A 12045-nucleotide genomic window follows, 5' to 3' on the forward strand; every position below is an offset into this window, starting at 1 on the left:
GAGAAGGGCCACTCGTATGGTTAAGGGCCTGCAGACCAAGCCCTACGAGGAGAGACTAGAGAACCTGGAACTTTTCAGCCTCTGCAAGAGAAGGTTGAGAGGCGACCTTGTGGCTGCCTATAAGTTCATCACGGGGGCACAGAAGGGAATTGGTGAGGTTTTATTCACCAAGGCGCTCCCGGGGGTTACAAGAAATAATGGCCATAAGCTAGCAGAGAGCAGATTTAGACTGGACATTAGGAAGAACTTCTTCACAGTTAGAGTGGCCAAGGTCTGGAACGGGCTCCCAAGGGAGGTGGTGCTCTCCCCTACCCTGGGGGTCTTCAAGAGGAGGTTAGATAAGCATCTAGCTGGGGTCATCTAAACCCAGCACTCTTTCCTGCCTATGCAGGGGGTCGGACTCGATGATCTATTGAGGTCCCTTCCGACCCTAACATCTATGAATCTATGAATTGCAATGCCCCCTTTCAGGGACTTGATAGTAGCCCAACTCAGACACTGATGGGGTAAAGAACCAGGAGACTACTTCCCGTAAGGGACAGTCTGCTGCAACTGGAGGGAAGACAAACATGACATGGAGGCTGTTAATAGAACAGCAAGACAGACAAGCAATATATTACAATAGAGGAGCTAGAAACCTGAGACCCCTCCACATAAGAGATGGTGTCTGGATTCAACCATCTAGCCAGCACACAAAATTATGGCAAAAGGGTACTGTCCAAGCTGTCATTGGGCCAAGGTCCTATAAAGTGGTTACCACTGAGATTTGGTGTTTGAGAAGAAACCATAAACAGTTGTGGAGCAGCAGTGTCAGGGAACCAGTATGCAGAGGTAGAAGAGACCAGTGCTCAAATGACTCTGATCAGGCCTCAACCAGTAGTTGGCCAGAGGTCAAAGTCAGAGCAAGGCCACCAGGATTGCCATCAGAAAGGCAATCATCAACAGAAAGACCACAACAGGAGAGAACCAGACCTTTCCTTTGAAACAGTATGTTAAACAAGGAGCAGGAGACTGATTTGATGATCAACACACCTGATTGACTATAGCACCATGCTGGACTGGTGATGAAAACCATGTCTTCACAATGGGCTATGTGCTGGTCACCCTCCTCTCCCCATTTTCTCTCTTTTAAAAAACATATTTATTTATTTATCTAGTTATTTATTTAATTTGTTGGAATTTTTTATTACAAGGAAAGACATAACAACCTCCAGGAATCTGTGGTAGTGGGATGATTTAGAGAGTGACACCAGGAAATTCAGTGTGCCTCGAGAATTTTGCAGTGGTTCTGAATGTACTCTGTACCACATAGCTGCAAGCAGCAACACGGCCAAGCATACCGCTCTTGTAATAATGATTCAAAACGGAGTCCCTTATAAAATTCCTACAGCCTGGTAGACAGCACTGTGCTAGGAGGTCAGCGATGCAGGTTCAAACCTGCTCCGGCTAAGGGAAGGTCTAGAACCAGTTTCCGGTGCCCCAGGATAGTACCCTAACCACTGGACTATGGGAACTGAAAGGGGAAGGATTTTCCTCCTGAGGAAACAAATATGCGAAATAATCTGAACCCAGGTACATAAAGCCATTTGTCTGAAGATTTAGCCAAGAGGCTTCTGGCCATGGTTTTTGTAGTGCTCTGTTAGTTACTGCTTCCATGCAATGACTGGTTGTCATAAACAGTAAAGTACCTTGCATGGCACCAAAGCCAACAGGACTATGGAGCCATTTTCTCTCCACCACTCCCAGAAATGTGAGGTGAGAAGCAGCCAAACAGCAGCTGTGATGCTGCTGTTCCTGTAGGCCGCTTGAACACAGGGCTTCTCTGTTGCCCCTTCTTATCCTGGAATTTTAGTTCACCATGTTCCAGGACAGTACCTCACATGCTGTGCAACAGATTAGTATGTGTGGCCTTTCTAACATAGTGTTTCACTGAGAGGGGCTGGGGTGGCACAGGTGCTAAGGCACAGGGTTGACAGCCTAGTAGTCAAGTTCAAGGCCATAGCAGAAGCACTCACAGCACAACCCTATCAGATTAGAGTGAATCTGCGAGTTCTGGTCACAACAAGGACATGGGAAAGAGAAGGCTCATTGAAAGGAGTTAGGCTAACAAGAAGATTCTGAAGCTAAAATCAAAGGGGTGGTACATGTGTGAAGGGTTATCAATACAACTGAGCATTTAATCAGCTCCTTTTAGAGCCTCTTTGCAAACAGGAGTGAGCCTTGGCTTGGAGAATGCTTGCTATTCATAGTAGCTCATTACATTCCTTAACCCATGATAAATGTGGGGAAAGATGATTCTACGTGTTGTGAAAATCCAACCAGGCTACAAAAAAGGGAATTAATGAACCAGAATCAATCCTATAAGTTCTGCCCTATGTGGCTAGAAGGCAAGAGTGGGGAGGGAACTCACCATGATTACAAGCTGAGCCCGGAAGGAAGCTGAGCTTTACCCAAGCAATATGGGCTATTCTGATGACTGCCTTTGAAGAAAATCATGACAGAATTGATGGAAGTGTCACAGTCAGCGTAGTCAAAATTAGAAGTAGTAGTACTAGGAGGAGGATGAGGAGGTATCTGTCTATCTTGAAGACAATAGAATTGCACTGAGTGAGGCATCGGCTCAATGAACATCTGCGATTATGGCTATAGAGCCCAGTTGCTGAGTGACAGTCCCTTCCACACTTCCCAGATTTGAAGTTTCAAACAATACTGAATGTGGTGTGGGGTTATTCCAGAGGTTTCTTCTTTCCTCTGTATGTTGGGCTTTTTCCTCAAAAGCCTTCGTTTCATGTTTAATAGATTGCTTCCAAGTGCTTCAATCCTCAGCAATCTTCTTACAGTTTTCTGGCTCAATGTTCAGTGAGTGCCCTCATATCATTCTTGCATGCATCTTTGATATGGAGATAAGGACAGCCACATGGTTTTCTTTGTATAAAGAGTTCCACATACAGGAAGTCCTTAGGTATAGGGCCGTCATCCATTCTCTGCATGTAACCATAACATCGAAGTTGCTGCTGACTAAGAGAATGGGTGCTTAAAATGTTTGCATATTCCAAGACCTCAGCATGGACAACTTCATCCCACCAGGAAATTTCTAGAATGCAGTGAAAGCAACATAAATGGAAGCTGCTGAGGTGCTTTTCTTAAGTAGAGTCAGTGGCAGCGGTCCCTCAGAATCAAGGATGACGTCCATCAGACTTGATGGGTCCTCAGGTGACTGAGGAGCCCGATTCTGGATGCGCACATTCTTCGGCAATGGGGCATGTTGTTGCATGGGGGAGTGGGATTCACAGCCCTGGGTTGGTCTCCTTCTCCTTCCTCCGCCACCACCATTCTGCCTTGGTATTGAGTCATTGGGCCTCCAAAGGGCACATGCCTCAGGGGGCCTTGAGTAGAGTATATGGTCCATGATTCTCTACCATACAAAAGGGTGTTGATGACACAAGTATGATATACTTTGACCTTCATCTTAATGGTCAGTTAACAGTCAGTTTGTTGTTGTTTCACACTTGTTTGCTCAAAGTGCTCATGATGTTTTGCCAATATGGGTATTCGGTTCAACCTCAAGGAACAGGTTGTTAGTAACAATGGAGCCAAGATACGGACATTTACTTTCAACATTCGATATATATTCACCTTGGGGCAGAGCACTTGCAGTGCCTGCCACTTTAAGGGCTGAGTCAAGCAGCCAGCAGATGCTTGATTGCAGCAGCCATTTCAAAACACTGGCTGCCTATATAAATATAGCAGTTTGCTACTGGCAGTGAAAGTAGCAACATTACTTAGCTGAACTGCAGCAGGAACAATCAGGAGGTAAGAGCAAGAGCTTATGGGGATGGCTAGGAGGCTCTTGGTCCTGGGCATGACCTAAAACTGCACCCTGCTAGGGATGGATGGCCTGGTGGGGCTCCTGATGGCGCAGGAGTCCCCAGCAAATGCCAGGCCAGTTACCATCCTGGTGAAAGGTGGGTTGGGGTGCCTTAACCCCTAACACCCACAACACTGTGGGAACAAGGGGCCGGGCATGGATATGGCCACCTGAGCCCAAAGAGAATGTAAGATCCAGGTGGGGCCACCTGAGCCTCCACAAGGGAGGGAAACGCTGGAACCCTGAAGGAGGGGGTAGATGTGTAACCCCAGAGAAGGGGTGGTAGTGAGGGCCTGGAAGAGGGTTGAGTAGGGCTGAGGGTCAGCCTGAAGGGAAGCCCAGAGAGGGTGTACTGAGTAGGGCAACACATGGGCCAACCCCCTGAAGAGAGAGTTGAGATAAGTGTGGAGCCCTGGAAAGGGAGAATAGAGGGCTTGGAGTCCAGGGTGTGGGGCCGTGGGCCCAGCATGTGTTTATGTATGCTTATGTTGTCCCCAAAGGACAGTGAGTTCGTGCCCGGTGCGCTTGTGCCAATAAACACACAGGGGTGAAGGATCCAACTTAATCTTTATTTCTGCTCAGAAAGTGGTGCTTGGCAATCGTTCGCAAAGCAAGCACCCACACCTCAGTGGGCGTCTGCCTTATATAGCTATGTAACAGGTTAAACTTGCTGATGTGATGAAATGTATAGCAAGCCCAGCAAGTAACCCCCCTTCCAGCTCCCCCCCAAGTAACCCCCCTTCCAGCTCCGGACTTTGTTGATACAGCTTTCCTTCTAGCAAGGCCAGCAATTAAGCAACTAAGCAACAAGCGATCTCCCCCAGCCTAAACAACCTACTCTATGCCCTTGGTTAGATAAAATACTTTTCAAAACATACAAAGCTGTTCCCGAAGTAGAAAATGCATAGTGAAAGTTCAGGGGTACCCATCAAATCCCCACTTCGAGACTATGGCCCTTATGGAAAAGGCCCATAGTTCTCGACTATCTTTCTCATCTCCAGAAATCTTTTTGCTTCCTCCCGATTGTTTTGGATCGGGTTTGTAACTGATGATTTTACAAACATCACGCGGTAAACTGGGGAAGAAATTGATTTCTTGAGTATCTCACAACACATTGGCGCACACTGTATCCCACAACAGATCATCAAGAAAATACACATACTTGCCACAATTAATAGGAAAATTTTCTTAAGCCATGAAAAATTAGGGAGCCAAGAAGTAAGCTATGAGAAGTCGAACCCTTCCCCTTGCTTAATGTGGGACAGAACCTTTTTTAACTTCTGCACTTTTGACTCTATTAACTCGGAGTTATCTGTCGAATTCAAACAACACATTTCCTCGAACTCTTCACATCCGTGGTTATGCCTCAGCAACAGGTAATCTATGGCTGCTCTATTTTGCAGAGTAGCTCCTCTTAGTTCTTTTATTTCAATATTGAGGGCAGCTAGGACCTGTGAAGTTGTATTTAGGCCCTTTGCCAGGGCACAGGCCACCTTACCAAGCTGCCTCTCAGCATCCACTACTAGGCCTGGCACCCTTACTAGGAAAACTGCTAAGGACACTACCTCGGCCTCACTCAGGAGGTTTATGTCACTATCACAGGATTTATCTAGCACCTTTGAACCTCTCCGGTGATGCTTACTAGAGGTCTTAGGCATACCTGGTAGCTAGACAGTCAACTGGCCTAGAGCACAAGGGCCTCCTGTGGCATTGGCTGGGATATATGAATAGGCAGTCTTCCCACAAAGGAGGAACCACCCCCGGGGTAATATAACATAAACGTAGTTGTAAGATACGTTAGTCATGTCTGAGCAATTGAAAATTTTCGTTTTTTCTGTGGTAATGGTTCCCCACATGGAGTTGTTAGTGTAATTGATTGGACCTCCTATTCCCCCAGATGTGAACCAAGTCTGATTCCGGAGTGCTTCCATTGGAGTGGGCACCCCTATAAGGCATGACGTGAAAATATCATTAACCGATATTTCACCTGCCAAACAAAAATGAGTGACATTTAATACGTCCTTTGCCAAACGAACCCACACATTTTGACTCTTATCGAACTTTTGATGCACCAGCCCCTTAGACTCTAGAAACATTATACCTACGCAAAGAACTATTTTTCACATGGTTGACGTTTAAACAGAAATTTAAGTCCTTTTACTGGCTCTGCTGTCCAACGGTGTCCGTTTGTGTCGGCTTCCGGTGCGATACTTTCAGCAACTTCTCCTGCAGGTGGTACTTCTGGTGCGGCCTTCACCCAAGTGTAGTGTATCCACGGTTTTACCCCCTGAACCTTCACTGCAGCGTGAGTAGTAAGAATCATAGGATACGGTCCCTTCCACCTGGGCTGAAGCGGCTCGTCTTTCCACGTCCGGACCAGTACCTTGTCTCCGATCTGGAACTTGTGGACTGGTGTATCTAGAGGGAGTGGAAGTCGTTCCTGGACATACCTGTGGAGAGAAGACAATACAGCAGACAAAGAATACAAATAATGTTTTACCCAACCTTCCCCTTTTACATGTATTTGATTCCCATGCGCCACCACTGGATTCTTAGGATATGGCTTGCCATACATTAATTCAAATGGACTAACTCCCAATTTAGCTCTAGGGGCTATGTACACTCTAAGCAAGGCAAGAGGCAGAGCTTTGGGCCATTTCACTGAGTCTCCTGGCAAAGTTTAGTCAGCTGTCTTTTTAGAGTCTGATTCATTCGTTCCACCTGTCCACTTGACTGTGGTCTCCATGCTGTGTGAAGGTCCCATTGTATCCCCAGAGCCCGGGAAACTGCCTGGGTCACCTCCGACACAAAGTGTGGCCCTCGATCCGAGGCTAATCCCTCTGGGATTCCGAATCGTGGAATCATTTCTTTTAGCATCACCGGGACCACTTCTTTTGCTTGGTTGGTTCGGCATGGGAAGGCCTCAGTCCATCCAGTCAGAGTGTCCACGAGCACTAACAGGTATTTGTAGTGTCCCTTTCTGGGAACTTCAGAGAAATCTATCTGCCAACATTCACCTGCTAATAGTCCTTGCCTTCCTGCTTCTGGCGGAGGTTTGGGGGAAATCTTAGGATTGTTGGCACAACAGACAGGGCATCTACGCACTATCTGTTCTGCTGTTTTTCTCATCTTAGGTCCCACTACAATTCTTTGGAGACCTTGGATCATGGCATCAGCTCCCATATGGGTGCTCTGGTGGTACTCTTGGAGCACTTTGCTAAGAATCAGATTTGGCATCAGGACTTGTCCCTCAGGCAAAACCCACCATCCATCTTGTTGTTCCTTGCTTCCCAATTTCTCTGCGAGTTGGTTCTCTTTTTCAGTATATTTGGGAGGTTCCTCAGGTAACATTACCTGAGGCATCAATGCCAACATCTGAGTCTCTTGAACTTGTCCTCTAGCTGCCTTTTTTGCTGCAGCATCTGCTCGTCGATTTCCTTTAATAACGTCAGCATCTCTCTTTTGATGGGCCTTACAGTGCACCACAGCTACCTCCAGTGGTTCCATCACGGCTTCAAGTAATTTCAGGATCTCTGTTCCATGCTTTACTGGGCTTTTACTCACCGTTAAGAGTCCTCTCTCTTTCCATATAGCTCCGTGGGCGTGTAAGACTCCAAAGGCGTACTTCGAATCCGTGTATATAGTGGCTCTCTTTCCTTTTGCCAAATGGAGAGCTCGGGTCAGCGCAATAAGCTCAGCTCTCTGTGCAGAGGTATTTGGAGGCAAGGCGTTTGCTTCCACGGTATCCCATGATGTAACCACGGCGTATCCTGCCTTTCGGGTTCCATTGTCCATGAAGCTGCTTCCATCTGTGTAGAATTCAAGGTCTGCATTAGGTAGTGGGGCATCTTTAAGATCCGGCCGGCTAGCATACACACTCTTAATAGTTTCAATGCAATCATGCTGTAATCCTTCGTTTTTGCTGCAATTTACAAATCATCCACATACTGTAACAGGGTTCCTGATGTCCCTTTATCCCACTTCTGAAGGTTGGTACTTAAGGCAGTGCTGAAAATAGTGGGACTGTTCTTAAAACCCTGAGGCAAAACTGTCCAGCACAATTGGGTTTTTCTTCTAGTATTCAGGTCTTCCCACTCGAATGCAAAAATCTCTTGGCTGTCTCTTTCAAGTGGGATGCAAAAGAAAGCATCTTTCAGGTCCAGGACTGTAAACCACTGTTTCTCTGCAGACAAAGTAGTCAGCAAAGTATAAGGGTCCTTCACCACCGGATGAAGGGTCACCGTGACCTTGTTCACAGCTCTGAGGTCCTGCACGAAACGATACTCATTACTGTGGGGTTTCTTTACAGGCAAAATGGGGGAATTGAAAGATGATTGACACTCCTGAAGTAAACCATATTTAAGGAATCTCTTTATCAATGGTTCCAGGCCTTTCCAAGCTTCTATTTTCAATCGATACTGTGGCACCCTGGGCGGGGTAATTCCCGGCTTTAAATCAATGCTTACAGGGGTGGCCAGTTTGGCTCTTCCTGGCTTCTCTCCTGCCCATACCCATGGTACTACAGCGTCTTCTACTTCTGGGGGAATTCTCCCTTCCTCCCCCTCCTGCAATAGGAGACACACCTGAGCTTTCCAGGCTTCCTCAGTTGGTATCTTCATAGTAATTTTCCCCTCTGAAAAGGTCAATTGGGCCTGCAATTTGCACAGCAAATCCCCCCCAAACAAAGGTATGGGGCACTCAGGCATATACAGGAACTGATGAGACACTTTCTTTCCTCCCAATTTGCATTCCATGGGTGGCACAAAAGGACGATACGTCCGCTGGCCGGTGGCTCCGATTATGGGGATCTTGGTTTTTGATAAGGGTCCTTTAAAATTGGTTACAACTGAATGCGTGGCTCCACTATCTACTAGAAAGTCAATAAGTTCTCCCCCTACTTGCATTTTAACCAGGGGCTTGTTGGGGGAGACAGAGATTACTTCAGTGTTAGCCCCCGGTCCCCGTCACTCCTGGTCAGAACCATCCAACATCAACAATCTTTCTTCCTCCTCTCGTCTCTTCTTCTCCCTCTTGGGGCACTCATTTTTCCAATGCCCTTCCTGCTTGCAAATAGCGCACTGATTAGGTCCCAGCCTGGGACCCTGGCCGTAGCCTCCCAGAGCATAGCCCACACCTCCTCTATGCCCTCTACTTCCCCTGCCTTGTCCTAGACTCCTCTGATCTACAATTGCCACTGCCAACAACTATGCTTGTAACGATGCCTGTGCCTTTATTCTCTTATCTTCCCTTTTCTCCTTAACCTGATCTCTGTTGGAGTATACTTTATAAGCAATCTCAATCATTTGGCTGATGCTCATTCCAGCTGCTCCTTCAGTCTTCTGTAGTTTTCTTCTAATATCTGGGGCTGACTGTCCTATAAACAGTGTATTAAACATCTTGGCATTTTCTGGCAGCTCCGGATCTAAATCCGTCCACTGTCTGGCTGCCTCACATAACCTCTTATAAAAACTGGATGGATCCTCCTCCGGACCCTGCTGCACTTCGTACAATTTAGACAAATTTTTCTGCTTGGGGATAGCCTCCCGGAGAGCAGCCAGCACAAACTCCTGATACAGCTCTAACTCCTTTCGGCCCCCTCGGGTGTTGGGATCCCAGTCTTGATTTTCCTTAGGGCAAAGTTCATCTACCTCACCGGCTGGGTGACGCTGCTGTGCTATCGTGCGTGCTTTCTCTAAGACCAACCTTTTTTCTTCTGGAGTCAGAAGAATGGCCAGTAAGGCCTGAATATCTATCCAGTTTGGTTGGTGGGTGAGGAAAATAGTAGAGAACAACCGTGCCATTGCCTCCGGATTCTGGTGATATTGGCCCACAGACTGTTTTCAATTTATCAAGTCTGCTGTGCTGAATGGCACATGGACAAAAACTGGTTCACCCTCAGGACCCACCGCTTGTCGTAAAGGGGCCTGAACTACTGGTTGGGCCCCTGATCGTAAGCGACTCGCCACAGGGCTAAACGCCCCATCTTCTACAGTCCCCTCTACCACCAGATTGCTACCATCCGCATCCGCCGGACCTGGGGACGGCAACCCAAGGCTGTCAGGGGAGGTGAGGGACGACGGACTGGACAAGCCAGCTGGGAATCCCTGACAAGCCGTTACAGGTGCAGTGGAAGTCCCCTGTGGTGACGCATGGCTCACAGGATGAGACGGGGGAGCCATGGGAGCAATTAGCAACTGCACATCTTCCTCCTCTGGCTCCTTTGGACATACTGTGGTGACCCCCCGTAAAGCCATTACCCCACTTCCCCTAAATATCCCACACAACTTCTGTGTAACCTCATCCCTATACAAAGTCATATATGCCTCTACATAAAGCATCTCATCCCACTTCCCTTGGCGCCTACAAAACAACTGTAACTGCAAGATTGTGTTATAATCCAAAGACCCATTCTCTGGCCAGGCTGCACCATCCGCAAGTTGGTACTGTGGCCAACATGTATTGCAATACCGAGTCATCTGTTGTTTTGTCATAGGATCACTTCCAAACTTTGGCCAATTTTTCAAAATGCATCCTAAGGGGCTGCAGGGTGGAATCTTAGACTGGTTACTTCCCATTATCCAACTACCGGATGACGACCGCCGCTCAGTCTCAGAACCAAACTGATTAAAGGGAGTTCACGGGGCTGCCACCCGATCTCACTCACCTAGGGCATCTATACGGTCGGAACTTTCAAAGCCGTCTCTTTCCCAACCTGCCCAAAATATGGAAAGAAGTACTCACCAGTCCATTGAAACCTCCCTCACCCCACCTGATTAAGTTGGTCCTTCAAGCGTTGCGCCGTTGTGCCCCTCCCCGACTCCGTCAGGCAACCAGGAGACGGTCAGACCTCCAATGAATAAGGTCGGTGGCGCCTGGCCCTCACGCCGTCTACAGTTGTTGCCGGAGCTGAAGAGGTGGACCGGGCAAGGCAGTCAGCTAGGGTCCCATCTGGGTCGCCAGAAATTGTTGTCCCCAAAGGACAGTGAGTTCGTGCCCAGTGCGCTTGTGCCAATAAACACACAGGGGTGAAGGATCCAACTTAATCTTTATTTCTGCTCAGAAAGTGGTGCTTGGCAATCGTTCGCAAAGCAAGCACCCACACCTCAGTGGGCGTCTGCCTTATATAGCTACGTAACAGGTTAAACTTGCTGATGTGATGAAATGTATAGCAAGCCCAGCAAGTAACCCCCCTTCCAGCTCCCCCCCAAGTAACCCCCCTTCCAGCTCCGGATTTTGTTGATACAGCTTTCCTTCTAGCAAGGCCAGCAATTAAGCAACTAAGCAACAAGCGATCTCCCCCAGCCTAAACAACCTACTCTATGCCCTTGGTTAGATAAAATACTTTTCAAAACATACAAAGCTGTTCCCGAAGTAGAAAATGCATAGTGAAAGATCGGGGTACCCATCACTTATGTAAAGCTGCCCTGGGAGGGGCTAGGGCAAGCTTGGCCCAGGTCAGGAACTTGGCTGGCCACTACCCAGGTAAGGGTCATGGGAGAGGCCCAACAGAGGTCTGCCACCCAAGGCATGATCTGGATAAAGCCTATGGGATTTGGGTATTTTTTTTTTCTTATTATGGAAAATCAGAACTCCCTCTGCCCCCTTTCCTCACCAAGGCATGGGTCCAGTTGCAGCTGTCCCCCTCCACCTAACCCCCCTTCCCACTGCTTTGTGGCACTGAGCAACCCTGAAATGCTTGTGCCCTGCCCTTGCCAGTACCCTTTCACTCCTGACCAACAGCCCCCTGGCCCTGCTGGTGCCAGGCAAGCAAGGGGTGCCTCACAATGGCAAATCAGGGTTCCCAACAACAGCACCGAGCTTCCCCACCCCTCTTGGCCCTGCCCTGCCATCAAGGCCGACCCTAGGGGAGTGCAGGACCCGGGGAAAATCAGCCTAGGTGGGGCCCTTTAACTTCTTAATTATATATTTAAAAAAAAAAAAAGTTCATATAATTAAAAAAAAACAACTCAGTGGTCATGATCAGTGTTGTGCCATCTACATTCTGAAATCCACTGGGAGGGTGGGGACAGGGCTGTGGTTCCCAGCTTGGCACTCGCTGGCTGTGGGGCCAGGGCAGGGACCAGGAGAGCTGCATGGTGCAGGCTGCAGAGCATAACAGAGGCAGCAGCCATGGCCCAGGTGCTGCCACTGGTGTAGCCCACCCTGGGGGGATGCCT

The 12045-nt window shown here is 48.1% G+C and overlaps 1 long non-coding RNA gene across 1 annotated transcript; it reads right to left on the reverse strand.

The window, feature by feature from the left end:
* Positions 1 to 4416: 4416 nt before the first annotated feature.
* Positions 4417 to 11254, reverse strand: LOC132246435 (uncharacterized). The gene is made up of 2 exons (XR_009457726.1): positions 10610 to 11254; positions 4417 to 6318 (listed from the first exon to the last, which is right to left on the reverse strand). It is a non-coding gene; the product is annotated as an uncharacterized LOC132246435 (long non-coding RNA).
* Positions 11255 to 12045: the final 791 nt, after the last annotated feature.

This window comes from Alligator mississippiensis, chromosome 16, assembly GCF_030867095.1.
Source record: "Alligator mississippiensis isolate rAllMis1 chromosome 16, rAllMis1, whole genome shotgun sequence".
Classification (NCBI taxonomy): domain Eukaryota; kingdom Metazoa; phylum Chordata; order Crocodylia; family Alligatoridae; genus Alligator; species Alligator mississippiensis.